The 22,998-nt window shown below is 41.8% G+C and overlaps 1 protein-coding gene across 2 annotated transcripts in view; it reads left to right on the top strand.

The window, feature by feature from the left end:
- DPYD (dihydropyrimidine dehydrogenase) overlaps positions 1-22,998 on the top strand; it is a 1,593,199-nt gene that overhangs the window by 1,100,168 nt on the left and 470,033 nt on the right. The window lies entirely within an intron of this gene.

The raw sequence follows: 22,998 nt of genomic DNA, 5'->3' as shown, positions 1-22,998 counted from the left end.
TACATATAGTTTGCAAAACATACAATCTGTTTCAATTTTTCAAGTTTTTCTAAAAGAATTTAGTTATGTTTTTCTTTTAAAAAAAGATGTGAAAGAAGTGGGTTAAAAATGACAGACTAAAAAACAAAACAAATTAATTGTGTTGATCCACCTCAACAAAGGTCTTGTAAAAAAGCAAAAGAATGTAAGCTGCTCCTGAGTGTGTCTGCCCACCCCCCTGCTGCATTGTTGTGCTGGGGATATGCATAAGGTTGCTAACACCTTAGCAAATTTGCATGCAGCCTTTTGTGCTGTGGGGGATAAATAGGTGACTGCTTCACCTATTTTGTTCACAAGAAACAAAATGCAGAGTAGGCTCACCACTCAACCACTCACAAATGCACGTGTGGCAAATGTACCAGGGACATACCCAGGCAGTGCCAGGTATGTTCCGACAGTGCAGACAGACTGCTCGGTAAGGCTGGTTTCACATTAGCGCTTTTTAAGCGCACGCACGGCCGGGGGTAGCTCCGCCCCCGAGCCGGCTCTCTGCCCGGCGTGCCTGCCCCTTGCTTGTAGCGCCACCTCCTAGCGGACAGCGGCGCCTGCGATCGGCGCACCCTATCTTTAGCATAGGGTGCGCAGATCGTGCGCAGGCCGTGCTCTAGTTGCGCTTTGACCTGCGCTGCGCACTTTTGACGGTGCGCCGTGCGCGCCAAAATCCCAAAAGTTCGATTTTGGCGCGCACGGCGCACCGTCAAAAGTGCGCAGCGCAGGTCAAAGCGCAACTAGCGCAAGGCCTGAGCACGATCTGCGCACCCTATGCTAAAGATAGGGTGCGCCAATCGCAGGCGCCGCTGTGCGCTAGGAGGCGGCGCTACAAGCAAGGGGCGGGCACGCCGGGCAGAGAGCCGGCTCGGGGGCGGAGCTACCCCCGGCCGTGCGTGCGCTTAAAAAGCGCTAATGTGAAACCAGCCTTAGTGCTGAAATGCTAGTCACACAAGAAGGACATGCCACTCACACACACAAAAAATATGACATAGTTGTCATGGGAGATTTCAACTATCCAGACATTTGTTGGGAATCTCTCTCAGGCAAAACTAACAGGTCAAGGAAATTCTTATCCTCTCTTGCTGACAACTTTATCTTCCAAAAGGTAGGGGAGAAAACAAGGGGAACTGCTACCTTGGATCTAATCCTTATAAACAGGGAGGAAATGGTTGAGGAGGTAAAAGTGGCTGGGACCCTAGGAGGTAGCGACCACGCTATTTTAGAATTTTGGATAACTAGAGGTGGAAGACCTGTGAAGACTCAGACGTCAAGGTTAGATTTCAGAAAGGCAGATTTTAAGGGATTCAGAAAGAGAATTGGAGGGATCCAATGGCTGGATATCCTTAAAGACAAAAATGTCCAGGAAGGATGGGAAATCTTGAAAAATGAAATTCTCAAAGCACAGTTGTTAACAATTCCGAAAAGAGGGAAGAATAGGAAGCATTTAAGGAAACCAGGATGGATGAACACAGAACTTAAGCACATGCTAAAAAGGAAGAAAAAAATGTTTATAAAATGGAAAGAGGGAGGCATATCTAAAGAAGAATATAATGCTGTCTGCAGAACCTGCAGGGCACAAATCAGATTAGCTAAAGCTGAAAATGAACTGAGGCTTGCAAGAGATGTCAAAAGCAATAATAAAGGATTTTGGGGATATGTCAAAAGTAAAAGAAAAGTCAAAGATGCTATAGGATTTTTACAGGATGAAAATGATGAAATGGTAAGACAGGATGTTGAGAAGGCTGAACTTTTAAATTCCTATTTTGCATCTGTTTTCTCTCAGAAAGGAAATGCAACATCAACTGTTATTCACTGTCCTATTAAGGGAATAGAAGAATCCAGGATATCTATAAACAGAAAGATAGTGAGGAAACACTTAGCTAACCTAAATGAATTCAAGTCTCCAGGTCCAGATGAATTACACCCCAGAGTACTGAAGGAGATAGCAGAAGAAATTTTTGAACCCCTCTCCATAATCTTTGAAAATTCTTGGAGAACAGGAGAAGTGCCAGAAGACTGGAGAAGAGCAAATGTTGTTCCTATCTTCAAAAAGGGGAAGAAGGTGGACCCAGGTAACTATAGGCCGGTGAGTCTGACTTCTATACCAGGAAAGATCTTTGAACAAATTATTAAACAACATGTATGTCAATACCTGGATAAGAATGAAGTGATTAAACAGAGTCAGCATGGGTTTCTAACTAATAAGTCATGTCAGACTAACTTAATTTCCTTCTATGACGGTATCACTGATTGGGTGGATCAAGGAAATGCTGTAGATATAGTATATCTTGACTTCAGCAAAGCATTTGACAAAGTCTCTCATACAATCCTTATTGAAAAAATGACTAAGTATGGAATGGACAAGGCAACTGTTAGGTGGATTCATAACTGGCTTAGTGATCGGACCCAAAGAGTGGTCGTAAATGGCTGCACATCCAGTTGGAAGAATGTCTCAAGTGGGGTACCACAGGGCTCTGTCCTGGGCCCTGTATTGTTCAACATCTTTATCAACGATTTAGATGAAGGAATTGAGGGTAAACTGATTAAATTTGCTGATGACACAAAGCTAGGAGGGATAGCTAATACTAGAGAAGAGAGAGAGAGGATTCAAAAAGATTTAAATAAACTGGAGAAGTGGGCAGCAACTAACAGAATGGTTTTTAACAGGGAGAAATGCAAAGTACTACATCTGGGCAATAAAAATGAAAAAAGCATATATAGAATGGGAGGAATAGGGCTAAGTGACAGCACATGTGAAAAAGACTTGGGTATACTAATAGATCACAGACTGAATATGAGTCAACAGTGTGATGCAGCAGCAAAAAAGGCAAATGCAATTCTAGGATGTATTAACAGAAGCATACAGTCTAGATCACGTGAAGTCATTATTTCCCTCTACTCCTCTTTGGTCAGACCTCATCTGGAATATTGTGTCCAGTTTTGGGCACCACATTTTAAAAAAGACATCAACAAACTGGAGCAAGTTCAGAAAAGAGCGACCAGAATGGTGACCGGTCTGCAAACCCTGTCTTATGAGGAAAGGTTGCAGGATTTGGGAATGTTTAGTTTGCAAAAGAGAAGACTGAGAGGAGACTTAATAGCTGTCTACAAATATCTAAAGGGCTGTCACATTGTAGAAGGATCAACTTTATTCTCATTTGCACAAGGAAAGACTAGAAGCAATGGGATGAAACTGAATGGGAAGAGACACAGATTAGATATTAGAAAAAACTTTTTGACAGTTAGAGTGATCAATGAGTGGAACAGGCTGCCACGAGAAGTGGTGAGTTCTCCTTCAATGGAAGTCTTCAAACAGAGGCTGGACAGACATCTGACTGGGATGATTTAGCGAATCCTGCTTTGAGCAGGGGGTTGGACCAGATGGCCCAGGAGGTCCCTTCCAACTCTACAATTCTATGATTCTATGATTCTATGACATGCAGCCCCCACTGCAGCCTATTGTAAATATGTGTGGAATTGTTTTATTCCTTGTATTTTTTTTATTATTTTTATATCAAAAATAAAAAGCATGGAGACAAAAACAGTTGTTCTTTTGTATATTTTTCACACTGACATTTCAGTCCTATTGACTTAGACACAAATGCTTCTGGTCATTTCTCACAGCTGTACCTTGCTCTAAAATTTATAATTCTCTATTTAAAATATATAAAAAATGATTCATTGTTTCAGTGCTTTTTTGCTCAAATAAAACTAAACTAAATACAATATGTATAGTCTTTATATTATCAAATACAATAAACTGAATAGAACTAACTAGAAACTAAAAGGCTAAACTCAATGGAAAGCAACAACCTCCTGTGGTGCGACAGTAGTGGCCTTAACCCCTTTCCTTCATTGGACATAATATTCCGTCCATGTGCCCTGGGCCCTAATTACCATGGACGGAATATTACGTCATAGCGATAAGGTGGTGAGCGCCGCTTATCGCGGCCGGGTGTCAGCTAATTATCATAGCTGACACCCGGCATAATGTGTCAGGGGTGGTCACGGACCGCCCCCGACACATTAACCCCTTGTACACTGTGATCAAACACGATCGCAGTGTACCGGGGGTTAAAGGGAAGCATCGGCAGGGAGGGGGCTCCCTCCGTGCTTCCCTGAGCCCCCCACAGCAGTGCAATATGCAGCGCTGCTGTGGGGGGCTCCTTTCCTGCTGGTCCCCGGATCCAATATGGCGGCGGGGACCTCCAGGGGCCTGCAGGAAGCTGGCTTCCTCACTGCCCGCAGAGCACAGGCATGAGGAAGCCTGCAGCAATGCCTGTGAGAGATCGTTGATCTGTCACAGTGATCTGTGATGTGACAGATCAGCGATCTGTAGCATGACAGTTATGTCCCCCCCTGGGACATTGTAATAAAGAAAAAAAAAGTGTAAAAATAATTTTAAAAAAATCGCTAAATAAATTAAAAAATATATATATATTCCCCAATAAATTTTTGGAAATAAAAAAAACAAAAACAATAAAAGTACACATATTTGGTATCGCCGCGTCCGTAACGACCCACCCTATAAAACTGTCCCATTAGTTAACCCCTTAAGCGAACCCCTTAAAAAATAAAAATAAAAAACGAAGCAAAAAATAATGATTTATTGTCATACCGCCGAACAAAAAGTGCAATAACGCGCGATCAAAAAGATGCATATAAATATCCATGGTACTGCTGAAAATGTCATCTTGTCCCGCAAAAAACGAGCCATCATACAGCATCATCAGCGAAAAAATAAAAACGTTATAGCTCGCAAAATAAAGCGATGCAAAAATAATTATTTTTTATATAAAATTGTTTTCATCGCATAAAAGCGCCAAAACATAAAAAAAGACATAAATGAGGTATCGCTGTAACCGTACTGACCCGAAGAAGAAAACCGCTTTATCAAAGTTATCGCACGCGAAACGGCGTAAACGCACCCCCAAAAGAAATTCATGAAACGCTGGTTTTTGTAAATTATGCGTCCCAAAAAACTAAATAAAAAGCGGTAAAAAAATGTCACGTGCCCAAACATGGTACCAATAAAAACGTCAACTCATCCCGCAAAAAATAAGACCTCACATGGCTCGGTGGGTCAAAATATGGAAAAATTATAGCTCTCAATATGTGGTAATGCAAAAACTATTTTTACAATAAGGCTGGAGTAACACACAACGAATAAAAAATCGGTCCCATTTTAACAGTCCGAAATCGCACAAAGGTATCTTAACCAGTGATCCGTTTTTGATGCGATTTTTCTTAATTGATGCGATTTTAATCGCATGTAAGGATCCTTTTGACATCCTTCTTGCGAGATTTTCTTGCAGAATAGCTAAATGGACATATAATGGAGCCCAATGACAGGTTCATACAGTTCTTAATTGCAGCCTCAGTGACGTCAGCGGGAGTCCCCGCAATTTAATACAATGAATTAACCCCTTAAATGAACCCCTACAACTCCAAAATTTTACCCACAAGCCCTCATATAATTAATAGTGATAGATATAAAAAAAAAACATGAAATGAAATGGTTAACTATATGTAAACCATGTGTCATTTCATGTCGGGCAGGAGAATGTTTTACAAAAGCCAGCTAATGTTTCAGCAGCTATTCTGCAATTAAGAACTGTATGAATTAGAAATATATATATAAATTTGTCTCTATGACATGTATGAAATATATATATATATATATAAATATATATATATTTATTTAATGTGTCAAGATCTATTAATTTGTTTCTTTATTTAACCGGACACTGTGATTTTACTGTATTTTGGAAAAAAAAATGCCGGCTTTTGGTGCGATTTTATCGCAACTCACATATCTGGTCCGTTTGCAATCCAATTTTTTCACGCCCCCATAGACTTGCATTGTCGAATCCGATCCGAAAATCAGTGACAATCGCAGCATGCTGCGATTGTCACCGATTTTCGGACCGGATTCGACAATGCAAGTCTATGTCGCATGCTGCGATTGTCTCGGTCCGAGGATCGGATCCGATCAAAAATCGCATGATGTGAGCTGCCCCATAGAATAACATTGGGACGAATGCAATGCGATTTTTTATCACCCCCTTTATCACCCCCTTAGTTAGGGAAAAATAATAAAATTAAAAAAAATGTATTTATTTCCATTTTCCCATTAGGGTTAGGGCTAGGACTAGGGCTAGGGCTAGGGTTAGGGCTAGGGTTAGGACTGAGATTAGGGTTAGGGGTGTGTTGGGGTTCCGGTTGGAGTTAGAATTGGGGGGTTTCCATTATTTGCGCACATCAGGTGGTCTCCAAACGCAACATGGCGTCTGATCTCAATTCCAGCCAATTCTGCGTTGAAAAAGTCAAATGGTGCTCCTTCCCTTCCAAGCTCTGCCTTGCACCAAAACAGTGTTTTACCCCGTCATATGGGGTATCAGCCTACTCAGGACAATTTGCAAAACAACTTTTGGGGTCCTATTTCTCCTGTTGCCCTTAGGAAAATAAAGAATTGGGGGCAAAAATATCATTTTGGTGGAAAAAAATATGATTTTTTTATTTTCACGCCTGGGCGTTATACACTTCTGTGAAGCACTTGGGGGTTCAAAGTTCTCACCACACACCTAGATAAGTTCCTTAGAGGGTCTAGTTTCCAAAATGGTGTCATTTGTGGGGGGATTCCACTGTTTGGGTACATCAGGGGCTTTCCAAACGCGAAATGGTGTCTGATCTCAATTCCAGCCAAAAAAGTAAAATGGCGCTGCTTCCCTTCTGAGCTCTGCCATGCGCCCAAATAGTCGTTTACACCCACACATGGGGTATCAGCGTACTCAAGATAAATTGCACAATAACTTTTAGGGTCAGGTTACCCTTGGGAAAATAAAAATTGGGGGTGAAAAGATCATTTTGTGGAAAAAATATGATTTTTTAATTGTACCGCTGTACGTTATAAACTTCTGTGAAGCCCTTGTGGGTTCAAAGTTCTCACCACATATCTAGATAAGTTCCTTGGGGGGGTCTAGTTTCCAAAATGGGGTCACTTGTGGGGGGTTTCCACTGTTTAGGTACATCAGGGGCTCTTCAAACGTGACATGGCGTCCGATCTGAATTCCAGCCAATTTTGCATTGTAAAAGTCAAACGGCGCTCCTTCCCTTCTGAGCTCTGCCATGTGCCGAAACAGTGGTTCCCCCCCCACATATCAGGTATCAGCGTACTCAGGACAAATTGCACAATAATTTTTGCAGTCCAATTTCTCCTGTTACCCTTGGTAAAATAAAAAAAATTGAACCTGAAGTATTTGTTTGTGAAAAAAAGTTAAATGTTCATTTTTTTTAAATATTCAAAAAATTCCTGTGAAGCACCTGACGGGTTAATAAACTCCCGGAATGTGGTTTTGAGCACCTTAAGGGGTGCAGTTTTTAGAGTGGTGTCACTTTTGGGTATTTTCTATCATACATACCCTTCAAAGTGACTTCAAATGTGATGTGGTCCATAAAAATAAAATGGTGTTGTAAAAATGAGAAATCGCTGGTCAAATTTTAACCCTTATAACTTCCTAACAAAAAAAATTTTGTTCCAAAATTGTGCTGATGTAACGTAAACATGTGGGAAATGTTACTTATTAAGTTTTTTGTGTGCCATATCTCTGTGATTTAAGGGCATAAAAATTCAAATTTGGAAAATTGAGAAATTGTCAACATTTTCACCAAATTTCCATTTTTTTCACAAATAAACGCAAGTTATATTAATGAAATTTTACCACTAACATGAAGTACAATATGTCACGAGAAAACAATGTCAGAATCACCGGGATCCATGGAAGCGTTCCAGAGTTATGGCCTCATAAAAGGACAGTGGTCAGAATTGTAAAAATTGGCCCGGGAGTTAACGTGCAAACCACCCTTGGTAGTGAAGGGGTTAATTACAGAACAAAAGGCGGTGATTATAGGATGTTAGATAAAATCCTTCAGGTAATTCGACCCATCTCTGGGTTCCAAAGGTAGAAATGTTAAATGACCCCTCTCTGGGACTTCTAGTGTTAAGGGGTTTTTCACTACTGAGCAATGCTAGTTTAGTTCAGGATTTGAAATAAAATAAAAACAATATATGCTCCTGCTATCTCCTACAGCGTCGCCATTCCAATATTCCCAATGGTGACATTACATTGCTATATCATATGCTTGCTGCAGTCAATGAGTGGCCTTTCATCAGCCAATTGGTCATCGCAGATCAAAGAGGATGTCTGCTCTAATGAATAGTAAAGTCTAGATCACACGACTGGCAGCTCATTGGCTGTAGCCAGTACATCACTACCAGTAACACTACCAGTAACAATGCTGTGACATAACTGGTACGACACCTCTACATAAGGTGAGCATACACTGTTTCTACTTTATTTCTGGTCATTAATTGATTAGGCTAAGGTTGTCCAGTAGTGGATAATTCCTTTAAAGAGTGTATATCACTGCTAGGGCTCATGCAGATGACCGTTTTAATCAGATTTGTGCTATCCGTGGTTTTGACGCATAACACCTGTATCCATGTTATTCTTTGATCAGCTGACATGTGCCCCTAACAGCCATGGGTGGAATCGCTGTAAATCTCTGAGAGCTGCATTTAACATGAGCGCACCAGAAGTGTATCTCAAACCCAGCCCATCAGTGCCAGCCACATGATCGCAGGGACTGAAACCCTGCTATGTGTAGCACAAGCAATCAGCAGATTGAAGCTTCAAGTATCCTAAAACGTCTATTGAGCCAAATAAAAAGTGTAAAAAATATAAAAATTCAAATCACCCCCTTTTGCCCCATTCAAAATACAACAATAAAAAAATTCAAAAATATGCATATTTGGTATCATCACTTACAGATATGCCTGATCTCTCAAAATATAAAAATAATTAATCTTATCGGTAAATGGCGTAATGAGAAAAAAAATCAAAATGACCGAATTATGTTTTTTTGATCACCGCAGCACTGCAATACAATGCAATAACAGGGGTTCAAAATGTTGCAACTACCCAAAAATGGTATAAATAAAACCATCAGCTTGGCGAGCAAAAAAATAAGCTCTCACCCAGCCCCAGATCACCAAAAAATGGAAACACTACGGGTCTCGGAACTTTGTCGCTTTTTTTAGACATGTAATCAACATGGTAAGAAAAATCCCCAAAACAATTGTGGAATTGCACTTTTTTTTGCAATTTCACCACACTTGGAATTTTTTCCCGTTTTCCAGTATACAATATCGTAAAATTAATGGTGTCATTAAAAAAATACAACATGTCCCACAAAAGTCACATGCTCATTAGGTATTTCAATATAAAAGATACAGTGGGGGAAATAAGTATTTGATCCCTTGCTGATTTTGTAAGTTTGCCCTCTGACAAAGACATGAACAATCTATCATTTAAGGGTAGGTTAATTTTAACATTGAGAGAAAGAATATAAAAAATAAAATCCAGAAAATCACATTTGGTAAATTATATAAATTTATTTGCATTTTGCAGTGAGAAATAAGTATTTAATCCCTCTGGCAAACAAGATTTAATACTTGGTTGTAAAACTCTTGCTTTTTCTAGTTGATGAGTATTGTGCACATGTCAGGAGGAATTTTTGTCCACTCCTCTTTGCAGATCATCTCTAAATCATTATGATTTTAAGGCTGTCACTTGGCAACTCGGAGCTTGAACTCCCTCCATAAGTTTTCTATTGGATCAAGGTCTGGAAACTGGCTAGGCTACTCCATGACCTTAATGTGCTTCTTTTTGAGCCACTCCTTTGTAGCCTTTGCTGTATGTTTTTGGCCATTGTCTCGCTGGAAGACCCAACCATGACCCATTTTTAATGTCCTAGCGGAAGGAAGGAGGTTGTCACTCAGGATTTTACGGTACATGGCTCCATCCATTCTCCCATTGATGATGTGAAGTTGTCCTGTGCCCTTAGCAGAGAAACACCCCCAAAACATAATGTTTCCACGTCCATGGCTGATAGTGGGGACGGTGTTCTTTGGGTCATATACAGCATTTCTCTTCCTCCAAACACGGCGAGTTGAGTTATCGCCAAAGAGCTCAATTTTATTCTCATCTGACTACAGCACCTTCTCCCAGTCACTCACTGAAACATCCAGGTGTTCATTGGCAAGCTTCAGATGGGCCTGCACATGTGCCTTCTTGAGCAGGGGGACCTTGTGGGCACTGCAGGATTTTAAACCTATAAGGCATGTGTTAGCAATGCTTTACTTGGTGACTGTGGTCCCAGCTGCCTTGAGATCATCAACAAGTTCCCCCATGTAGTTTTAGGATAGTTTCTCACCTTCCTTATGATCAAGGCTATCCCACGAGGTGAGATTTTGCATGGTGCCCCAGATCAATGTGGATTGACAGTCATTATGTATTTCTTCCATTTTCTTACTATTGCACCCAGCGTCTTACTTATTGTTTTGCAGCCCATTCCAGCTTTCTGCAGGTCTATGATCTTGTCCTTGACATCCTTATAAAGGTCTTTGATCTTGCCCATGTTGTAGAGGTTAGAGTCTGACTGATTAATTGAGTCTGTGGACAGGAGTCTTTTATAAAGGTGACTATTAGTGTTGAGCATTCCGATACCGCAAGTATCGGGTATCGGCCGATACTTGCTGTATCGGAATTCCGATACCGACTTCCGATATTTTTTCAATATCGGAATTCGGCATCGGAATCGGAAGTTCAAAGTTGATTGACAGCCTGACGTCATCATGATGCGCGGTGTGTGCGCATCATGATGCGCCGTCATTTCGGGCCTTCCGGGGGTCTCTGCCGGCCTGCCGGGGGCTGTGTGGACTGCCCGGGGTCTGTACCGGCCTGCCGGGGGGCTGTGCCGGCCTGCCGGTGGTCTGTGCACCCTGTGGGGGTCTGTACCGGCCTGCCGGGGGGCTGTGCCGGCCTGCCTGTGGTCTGTGCACCCTGTGGGGGTCTGTACCGGCCTGCCGGGGGGCTGTGCCGGCCTGCCGGTGGTCTGTGCACCCTGTGGGGGTCTGTACCGGCCTGCCGGGGGGCTGTGCTGATGTCCGGGGGTCTGTGCAAGCATCGTCCGATGGGACTACAAGTCCCATCGGGCGATGCCTGCTACCATGACAGTGATTGACACATTAGCCAATGATGGGACAGTAGTAGTCCCATCATCCGGCTAATGTGTTAAATGTTAAAAAAAAAAAAAAAAAAAAAAAATACTACATACATACTACATACATACTACATGCATGCTACATACATACTACATGCTACATACATACTACATATATACTACATGCATGCTACATACATACTACATGCTACATACATACTACATATATACTACATGCATGCTACATACATACTACATGCTACATACATACTACATGCTACATACATACTACATACATACTACATATATACTACATACATACTACATACATGCTACATACATGCTACATACTGCATGCTACATACATACTACATGCATACTACATGCATGCTACATGCATGCTACATACATACTACATACATGCTACATACATACTACATGCTACATACATACTACATATATACTACATGCATGCTACATACATACTACATGCTACATACATACTACATACATACTACATATATGCTACATACATACTACATGCTACATACATACTACATATATACTACATGCATGCTACATACATACTACATGCTACATACATACTACATATATACTACATACATACTACATACATACTACATGCATGCTACATACATACTACATGCTACATACATACTAAATATACACTACATGCATGCTACATACATACTACATGCTACATACATACTACATATATACTACATGCATGCTACATACATACTGCATGCTACATGCATGCTACATACATACTACATACATACTACATGCTACATACATACCACATATATACTACATACATACTACATACAATACATTCATACAATACATACATAGACATACAGTACATATAACATAGAGTAACATACTTACCAATACTTGTCACATTGTTCCCCGAAGCCATTGTCTTTTCCGGAATAAATATTAACATAACAAACCACAAAAATACTCACCCACGATCCGAAGCAGTCCACGAGTGTGTCCCACGACGATCTTGGGTAGAGAACTGCAGCATCAGATGATGCTGCCGTTCTCTACGGGCTGCAGGAATCCAATGACGGAAGGTAGGTATCCTTCCGCACTGTATTCCTCCGCCACTTAAAAAAAAAAAAGTCCCTAGTCTCACTTTATGCCATTGCTGCGTGGGAAATTCCCACACAGCAATGGCATAAAGTGAGACTAGGGACTTTTTTTTTTTTTTAAGTGGCGGAGGAATACAGTGCGGAAGGATACCTACCTTCCGTCATTGGATTCCTGCAGCCCGTAGAGAACGGCAGCAACAGCTGATGCTGCAGTTCTCTACCCAAGATCGTCGTGGGACACACTCGTGGACTGCTTCGGATCGTGGGTGAGTATTTTTGTGGTTTGTTATGTTAATATTTATTCCGGAAAAGACAATGGCTTCGGGGAACAATGTGACAAGTATTGGTAAGTATGTTACTCTATGTTATATGTACTGTATGTCTATGTATGTATTGTATGAATGTATTGTATGTATGTAGTATATATGTGGTATGTATGTAGCATGTAGTATGTATGTAGTATGTATGTAGCATGCATGTAGCATGCAGTATGTATGTAGCATGCATGTAGTATATATGTAGTATGTATGTGGTATGTATGTAGCATGTAGTATGCATGTAGTATGTATGTAGTATGTATGTAGCATGCATGTAGTATATATGTAGTATGTATGTAGCATGTAGTATGTAGCATGCATGTAGTATATATGTAGTATGTATGTAGCATGTAGTATGTATGTAGCATGCATGTAGTATATATGTAGTATGTATGTAGCATGTAGTATGTATGTAGCATGCATGTAGTATATATGTAGTATGTATGTAGCATGTAGTATGTATGTAGCATGCATGTAGTATATATGTAGTATGTATGTAGCATTTAGTATGTATGTAGCATGCATGTAGTATATATGTAGTATGTATGTAGTATATATGTGGTATGTATGTAGCATGTAGTATGTATGTAGCATGCATGTAGTATATATGTAGTATGTATGTAGCATGCATGTAGTATATATGTAGTATGTATGTAGTATATATGTGGTATGTATGTAGCATGTAGTATGTATGTAGCATGCAGTATGTATGTAGCATGCATGTAGTATGCATGTAGTATATATGTAGTATGTATGTTGCATGTAGTATTTATGTAGTATGAATGTAGCATGTATGTAGTATGTAGTATGAATGTAGCATGTATGTAGTATGCATGTTGTATGTATGTAGCATGTATGTAGCATGTAATTTTTTTTTTTTTTTTTTTACATTCAACACATTAGCCGGATGATGGGACTACTACTGTCCCATCATTGGCTAATGTGTCAATCACTGTCATGGTAGCAGGCATCGCCCGATGGGACTTGTAGTCCCATCGGACGATGCCTGCACAGACCCCCGAAGCCTGCACAGACCACCGGCAGGCCGGCACAGCCCCCCGGCAGGCCGGCACAGCCCCCCGGAGCCGGCACAGACCACCGGCAGGCCGGCACAGCCCCCCGGCAGGCCGGCACAGCCCCCCGGAGCCTGCACAGCCCCCCGGCAGGCCGGCACAGCCCCCCGGCAGGCCGGCACAGCCCACCGGAGCCTGCACAGACCACCGGCAGGCCGGCACAGCCCTCCGGCAGGCCGGCACAGACCACCGGAGCCTGCACAGACCCCCTGGCAGGCCGGCACAGCCCCCCGAAAGGCCCGTACAGACCCCAGAGAGGCTGTACAAGGCAAAAACAGGGTTTTTCTTATTCCGATACCGGAAGTCCCATAGACTTGAATGGGACTTCCGGTATCGGAATCGGCGATACCGATACTTTTTTTAAAGATCGGCCGATCCATTCCGATCCGATACTTTGAAGTATCGGACGGTATCGCTCAACTCTAGTGACTATGTAAGACAGCTGTCTTTAAAGCAGGGAACAAGTTGATTAGGAGCGTCTAACTGGTCTGTAGGAGCCAGAACTCAACAGTTGACAGAGAATCAAATACTTATTTCTCACTGCAAAATGCAATTAAATTTATACTGTATAATTTATACAATGTGATTTTCTTGATTTTATTTTTGATATTCTATCTCTCAATGTTAAAATTAACCTACCCTTAAAATTATAGACTGTTCATGTCTTTGTCAGTGGGTAAACTTATAAAATTAGCAAGGGATCAAATACTTATTTCCCACACTGTAAGTATTGTTTATTGCTATTGATGTACATGTAGATTTCCTTAAACAGAAATTTAGAGTCAACAAAAGCCAAGGTGAAAATTGCAAGATTTCTCATTTTTATATAGTAATTAGTGTTGAGCATTCCGATACCGCAAGTATCGGGTATCGGCCGATACTTGCTGTATCGGAATTCCGATACCGACTTCCGATATTTTTTCAATATCGGAATTCGGCATCGGAATCGGAAGTTCAGTTGATTGACGGCCTGACGTCATCATGATGCGCAGTGTGTGCGCATCATGATGCGCCGTCATTTCGGGCCTTCCGGGGGTCTCTGCCGGCCTGCTGGGGGGCTGTGCCGGCCTGCCGGGGGGCTGTGCCGGCCTGCCGGGGGGCTGTGTGGACTGCCCGGGGTCTGTACCGGCCTGCCGGGGGGCTGTGCCGGCCTGCCGGTGGTCTGTGCACCCTGTGGGGGTCTGTACCGGCCTGCCGGGGGGCTGTGCCGGCCTGCCGGGGGGCTGTGCTGATGTCCGGGGGTCTGTGCAAGCATCGTCCGATGGGACTACAAGTCCCATCGGGCGATGCCTGCTACCATGACAGTGATTGACACATTAGCCAATGATGGGACAGTAGTAGTCCCATCATCCGGCTAATGTGTTAAATGTTAAAAAAAAAAAAAAAAAAAAAAAATACTACATGCATGCTACATACATACTACATGCATGCTACATATATACTACATACATACTACATACATGCTACATACATACTGCATGCTACATACATACTACATACATACTACATACATACTACATACATACTACATACATGCTACATACATACTGCATGCTACATACATACTACATACATACATACTACATACATACTACATACATACTACATATATACTACATACATACTACATACATGCTACATACATACTGCATGCTACATACATACTACATACATACTACATGCATGCTACATACATACCACATACATACTACATGCTACATACATACCACATATATACTACATACATACAATACATTCATACAATACATACATAGACATACAGTACATATAACATAGAGTAACATACTTACCAATACTTGTCACATTGTTCCCCGAAGCCATTGTCTATTCCGGGATAAATATTAACATAACAAACCACAAAAATACTCACCCACGATCCGAAGCAGTCCACGAGTGTGTCCCACGACGATCTTGGGTAGAGAACTGCAGCATCAGATGATGCTGCCGTTCTCTACGGGCTGTAGGAATCCAATGACGGAAGGTAGGTATCCTTCCGCACTGTATTCCTCCGCCACTTAAAAAAAAAAAGTCCCTAGTCTCACTTTATGCCATTGCTGTGTGGGAATTTCCCACACAGCAATGGCATAAAGTGAGACTAGGGACTTTTTTTTTTTTAAGTGGCGGAGGAATACAGTGCGGAAGGATACCTACCTTCCGTCATTGGATTCCTGCAGCCCGTAGAGAACGGCAGCATCATCTGATGCTGCAGTTCTCTACCCAAGATCGTCGTGGGACACACTCGTGGACTGCTTCGGATCGTGGGTGAGTATTTTTGTGGTTTGTTATGTTAATATTTATCCCGGAATAGACAATGGCTTCGGGGAACAATGTGACAAGTATTGGTAAGTATGTTACTCTATGTTATATGTACTGTATGTCTATGTATGTATTGTATGAATGTATTGTATGTATGTAGTATATATGTGGTATGTATGTAGCATGTAGTATGTATGTGGTATGTATGTAGCATGCATGTAGTATGTATGTAGTATGTATGTAGCATGCAGTATGTATGTAGCATGTATGTAGTATGTATGTAGTATGTATGTTGCATGTAGTATATATGTAGTATGAATGTAGCATGTATGTAGTATGTAGTATGAATGTAGCATGTATGTAGTATGCATGTTGTATGTATGTAGCATGTAATTTTTTTTTTTTTTTTTTTTTTTTTACATTTAACACATTAGCCGGATGATGGGACTACTACTGTCCCATCATTGGCTAATGTGTCAATCACTGTCATGGTAGCAGGCATCGCCCGATGGGACTTGTAGTCCCATCGGACGATGCCTGCACAGACCCCCGGAGCCTGCACAGACCACCGGCAGGCCGGCACAGCCCCCCGGCAGGCCGGCACAGCCCCCCGGCAGGCCGGCACAGCCCCCCGGAGCCGGCACAGCCCCCCGGCAGGCCGGCACAGCCCCCCGGCAGGCCGGCACAGCCCCCCGGAGCCTGCACAGACCACCGGCAGGCCGGCACAGACCACCGGAGCCTGCACAGACCCCCTGGCAGGCCGGCACAGCCCCCCGAAAGGCCCGTACAGACCCCAGAGAGGCTGTACAAGGGCAGGAAAGGGTTTTTCTTATTCCGATACCGGAAGTCCCATAGACTTGAATGGGACTTCCGGTATCGGAATCGGCGATACCGATACTTTTTTTAAAGATCGGCCGATACCATCCGATACGATACTTTGAAGTATCGGACGGTATCGCTCAACTCTAATAGTAATATAGATTTGTCTATAGTAAAAAAAAATGGCAGAAAAAAAAAGCATTTAGCTCAAATACCTGATTTAACCAGTGGGAAATATTCTGATGTCACAATCCCTTTAAACCTGTCGTGCACAGCTAATTTACTATTTACAGGCTTAATTTTGGTGTCAAAGCAAAGAAAAATGAAAATAAAAAAATGTGTATTTGTGTAAATTCATCGAAAAATGTATGTACAGTGGTATGGAAAGTATACAGACCCCTTTAAATTTTTCACTCTTTGTTTCATTGGAGCCATTTAGTAAATTAAAAAAAGTTCATTTTTTTCTCAATTGTACACTCTGCACTCGATCTTGATGGAAAAAAACAGAAATGTAGAAATTTTTGCAAATTTATTAAAAAAGAAAAAACGAAATTACACATGGTCATAAGTATTCAGACCCTTTGCTCAGACACTCATATATAAGTCACATGCTGTCCATTTCCTTGTGATCCTCTTTGAGATAGTTCTACTCCTTCATTGGAATCCATCTGTGTTTAATTAATCTGATAGGACTTGATTTGGAAAGGCACACACCTATCTATATAAGACCTCACAGCTCACAGTCCATGTAAGACCAAATGAGAACCATGAGGTCAAAGGAACTGACCAAGGAGCTCAGAGACAGAATTTTAACAAGGCACAGATTTGGCAAAGGTTACAAAAGAATTTCTGCAGTACTCAAGGTTCCTAAGAGCACAGTGGCCTCCATAATCCTTACATGGAAGAAGTTTGAGACCACCAGAAGTCTTCCTAGACCTGGCCATCCAGCCAAACTGAGCAATCATGGGAGAAGAGCCTTGGTGAGAGAGATAAAGAAGAACCTCAAGATAACTGTGACTGAGCTCCACAGATGCAGTAGGGAAATGGGAGAAAGTTCCACAAAGTCAACTATCACTGCAGCTCTCCACCAGTCAGGCCTTTATGGCAGAGTGGCCCGACAAAAGCCTCTCCTCAGTGCAAAACATATGAAAGCCCACATGGAGTTTGCTAAAGAACACATGAAAGATGCCCAGATTAAGAGAAATAAGATTCTCTGGTCTGATGAGATGAAGATAGACCTTTTTGGTGATAATTCTAAGCGGTATGTGTGGAGAAAACCAGTCACTGCTCATCAGCTGCCAATACAATCCCAACAGTGAATCATGGTGGTGGTAGTATCATGCTATGGGGGTGTTTTTCAGCTGCAGGGACAGGACATCTGGTTGCCATTGAAAGAAACATGAATGCGGCTAAGTACTGAGATATCCTGGATAAAAACCGCTTTCAGAATGCTCTGGACCTCAGACTTGGCTGAAGGTTCAGCTTCCAACTAGACAATGACCCTAAGCACACAGCTAAAATAACAAAGGAGTGGCTTTGGAACAACTCTGTTACCTTTGTTGTCTGTCCCATCCAGAGCCCTGACCTAAACCCAATTGAGCATCTCTGGAGAGACCTGAAAATGGCTGTCCACTAACGTTCACCATCCAACCTGATGGAACTGGAGAGGATCTGCAAGGAAGAATGGCACAGGATTCCCAAATCCAAGTGTGAAAAAACTTGTTGCATCATTCCCAAGAAGACTCATGGCTGTACTAGCGCAAAAAGGTGATTCTACTCATTACTGAGCAAAGGGTCTGAATACTTATGACCATGTGATATTTCAGTTTTTCTTTTTTAATAAATTTTCAAAAATTTCTACATTTCTTTTTGTTCAGTCAAGATGGGGTGCAGAGTGTGCATTAATGAGAAAAAAATGAACTTTTTTGAATTCACCAAATGGCTGCAATGAAACAAAGTGAAAAATTTAAAGGGGTCTGAACACTTTCCGTACCCGCTATACATTGCAGAATTTGATCAGTTTTGGTCCAAAGTATCGAAAATAAGGTTGCGTAACTAGATATTTCTTTATGCTCTGACTTATTAAACATTTAGCACTTGTGAAAAAAATGAGTAAAATTCAGCATTTTTGGGCTAAACTTGGAATTACATTGAATAGATTTTAAAGCACCAAGGTGAAAATTAGCAGAGCATAAATGCGATTTTCATTTGTTCTTAATGTTGATTCAAGGTCCCTGAAGCAAAATATCGTAGCAAATGTTTAAGCTTATTGTGATTTTGTGCTAAATGGTGCACAGCACTAATAGTATTTGGAATTCTCAGGCATGATTTGCTCAATGTGCATTGGGATTTGCAAAGAAAGTTACGCATATTATGTATTTTGTTTGCATTTAACCATCGTCAAGATAGTTTTGATCATTGTCCCAGGCCAGTCAAAGACACTCTTTAAGACAAGCAGATTTTTACATCATGTTCTCAGTAGTACAGAAAAGTAGACCCATCTGGCTGAGTGGGTTCCCCATACAGTACTTCATGATTTACTAATGAATCTTATGAAAAATTCATGTTGTGCTGCATTTGTGTAATATGATGTTACAATATTAAAAAAAAGTTTCAAGTGGAGTTTGACAAAAATTACAATTTTAGTCATGTAAGAAGCATATGGTCCTTAAGTGGCATTAAAAGTTATGTATGAGTTGGCAAAGTGCAATATAATCAAGTATAAAGACCTGCATTATTGCAATGTTTCAATGAAATTTAATTTAAAGGGGTATTCCCATCTCCAAGATACTATCCTAATACACAGTAGTTGTGTCACGGTCACGTGTGTCTGGACGCAGATGATACCGCAAGGCGAACCCATAACACACGTGACCCTGGATACAGCGCCTCCAGTGGGGCGAATTTAAATAATAAAACGTGCAGATGGATACACCGCCTCCACCTGGCGAATTTAGGAATTACACGTTATACAAACATTCTGGAAACCCCGCCTCCAGTAAGGCGAATTAAATAAGGGGGACCTGGGTCACATTAACAATGGTGGGCCCTGCAATAGGGAATAGGGTAGTGGAGACCTCCTGAGCTCCCCTGAGCCAGCGTCCCTGCACTCCTAACGTTCCCTATACAGGCTCCGCACCTGTCGCCGCACGTGAACCTTAAACCCTTGCTCGCCCTGACCCTAAACCCTCACTAGGGAATTGGGCGGTGCGGAGACTAATCCCACCACTGCACTAATAACACACATGAGGGAAAGAGACAATACAGGGGGACACCACTTAGCTTTATGCTCTGTGCTTATGCTCCTGCAACAGAGCCCTCCACCTGCGTGCGTCTTCTCCTCCACCCGGATCCAACACCATAACAGGATCCTTCACTATAGTGCAGCCTTGGAGCAGAGTCCACCACCAGTTGCTGCTGCTTAGTAACAGAGTCCCAAAGATGAGTTCAGCTTCTGCCACGAAGTCAAGCATGCTTGAGTCCAGCTCAGCAGCCCAGTCCCACATGGTGAGTGCCACTCTCCATAGTCGCCACTCCACCAGTCCATGCAGACACTTCCCGCTGACACCATCACTGCGACCCCACCACGCCATGCCAGCCCTTCGTCCAGACACCATAGCTGACACACGTCCCCCCTGGCTAAGCTGCACAGGACTCCTCCTCAGCTCCATCCTTCCACCAGGCTCTCACCAACTCAGAATCAATCAATGAATGAATATCACCAGCGGTGATTGCACACCCTGAGACTCAATTATAGAGCCCCACACCTGATTCATAATTACGTGCACATTAAACCTAAAGTACGATACCACTAACCACCACCGGGGACAGTCAAGTCACTTTGGCAACTTGTCAAAAGGAAAAAAAGTTCACTCTGTGCTTTTAAAACTGTCAGATCCACTTCAGATCATGAAAAGTTGTAATAATATTAATATGAGCAAATATCTCCAATTAGAAATGTAGTATAGTTCTTCTGTTTCTCTATGTTTCTTATCCCATGGGCAGGATATTGCAGTTGCTTAGATTTCCATGCTTACTACAACTCATATAGAGACAGTTAGTTAAATACCTAAGAGATCACCTGCACATGGGGTAAGCAACAGCGAATCAGAAGAACTACACTACATTTCTAATTGGAGATATTTTGCTACTATTATTATTATTACACCTACCGCATATTGGAATAGGACCTTGAAGATGAGAATACCTCTTTAAGACTATGCATGTATTGTCTACAAGAAATAATAGCAATTAAAAATCAAGAATAATTGTTTCTTACAAATTTAGAATAAAGTGTCGTGCCTGTACTGTAAGAAAGCAGACATTTTTTTCTTATTCTTTTTCTTGTTTTTTACTTTTAGGCTTCTATTTTAAAACTAAGAAACAGCAATTTTAAGTTTAAATATTTTTTCTCACATACTTCAGTACAGCTATTCTTATATCAACAGACAGGACTGGTTGGGTTTGCTCAGGAAGCAACATGATCCATTAGAGCTTACAGCCTCTTTGTCAATGAGAATGAGGCTTAAACGGAACCTGTCAGCAGGATTGTGCTGATTAAACTACAAACACTGCCAGGTTGGCACCGTTATACTGATTAAAATGTTACCTTGGTTGATGAAATCCATCTTGTAGTTGTTGTTAATCTGTATTTGTAGTTTACAGTTGATGAGATTCTGGCGCTTCGGGGCGGGGCTGTGGGCAGTGCCTTATGTGGTGCTCTACTTAGATATTCACCTGTATGGTTTATGACTAGAGTTGAGCGATACCAGCCAATACTTGAAAATATCGGATCGGAATGGATAGGCCGATCTTAAAAAAAAGTATCGGTATCGCCGATTCCGATACCGGGAACCAATGCAAGTCAATGGGGCCAAAATATCGGAATTAAAAAAAACCCTTTCTTTCCTTGTAGGTTAATTCTACATGAAGAAAAACAACTAAGCATAATGTAGAATGTATTGTGGGAGGTGGAGGAGACATTAAAGCCATAGAGGTTTAGCCCAATCAAATGGAATAGCAGGAATTAAACTTTTTTTTTTAAAGACGTTAGGAGTTACAAAGATATTGACTATGTCAGCCTCATTTATATTTTGCCAGACATGTATGTCTTCTTCTTCTTTCTTCTTTCTTCTTCTTTCTTATTCTTCTTCCTTTTTTTACCTTCTTCTTCTTCTTCTTATTCCTTTTTTTACATTCTTCTTCTTCTTCTTCCTTTTTTTACATTCTTCTACTTCCTTTTTTTACATTCTTCTTCTTATTCCTTTTTTTACATTCTTCTTCTTCCTTTTTTTAAATTCTTCTACTTCCTTTTTTTACATTCTTCTTCTTCTTCCTTTTCTTACATTCTTCATATTCTTCTTATTCAACAATTATTATTCTACATATTCAACTTCTTCATCTTCTTCCTATTCTTCTTCATCATATTCTTGTTTGTGTCAGGCATTCCTGTAGTTGTTATCTAGAAAAGTTAGAAGTTTACACCTTCCGTTCTGCCTGTCACAAAAGATTTACAACAGGATTTGTCCGCGTTCAGTTTGGCCTGCAGCAGCAGGCCTTTTCCAGGGGCACCACGAGGAGGAACGGACTCACCCCCATACACTGCTTAGTCTTCTTCTGCTTATAAATAAGATAATATCATTTGCTCAGAGTATTAGTCTTATGCTTAATGTTCTTCTGCTTTGTTTTTTTATGCTTCTTTGTCTTCTCTCTCTTGTTGTTCTGCATCTTGGTGGTTGTCTTCCTGTTCTTTGTCCTCTTGAACCAGCTGACGGTACTGGCACCCGGAGGGGCAGCAGAAGGAACAAGAGCCAATGGCACTACCGAGGACCAGCTGACGGTGCTGGAACCCGGTTACTAAGCAGGAGGTACCTGTGCTACAAAGCACTACCAAGGACCAGCAGACGTTGCCGGAACTCGGATACCGAGATGGAGGCACCTAGGCCAAAGGCTCTGACGAGAACCAGCTGACGGTGCTGGAACCCGGAGGGTTAGCAGAACCTGCAAGAGCAAATGGAAATAGCGAGGACCAGCTGACAGTGCTGGCACCCGGAAGGGCAGCAGAAGGAATAAGAGCCAATGGCACAACCGAGGACCAGCTGACGGTGCTGGAACCCGGTTACTAAGCAGGAGGTACCTGTGCTACAAAGCACTACCAAGGACCAGCAGACGTTGCCGGAACTCGGATACCGAGATGGAGGCACCTAGGCCAAAGGCTCTGACGAGAACCAGCTGACGGTGCTGGAACCCGGAGGGGTAGCAGAAGCTGCAAGAGCAAATGGAATTAGCGAGGACCAG

The sequence above is a fragment of the Dendrobates tinctorius genome, unplaced genomic scaffold (assembly GCF_039654945.1).
Source record: "Dendrobates tinctorius isolate UK_male_01 unplaced genomic scaffold, ASM3965494v1 ptg000029l, whole genome shotgun sequence".
In the NCBI taxonomy this organism is placed as follows: domain Eukaryota; kingdom Metazoa; phylum Chordata; class Amphibia; order Anura; family Dendrobatidae; genus Dendrobates; species Dendrobates tinctorius.
The sequence above is the reverse complement of the archived record's forward strand: the minus strand, read 5'-3'. Positions and strand labels throughout refer to the sequence as shown.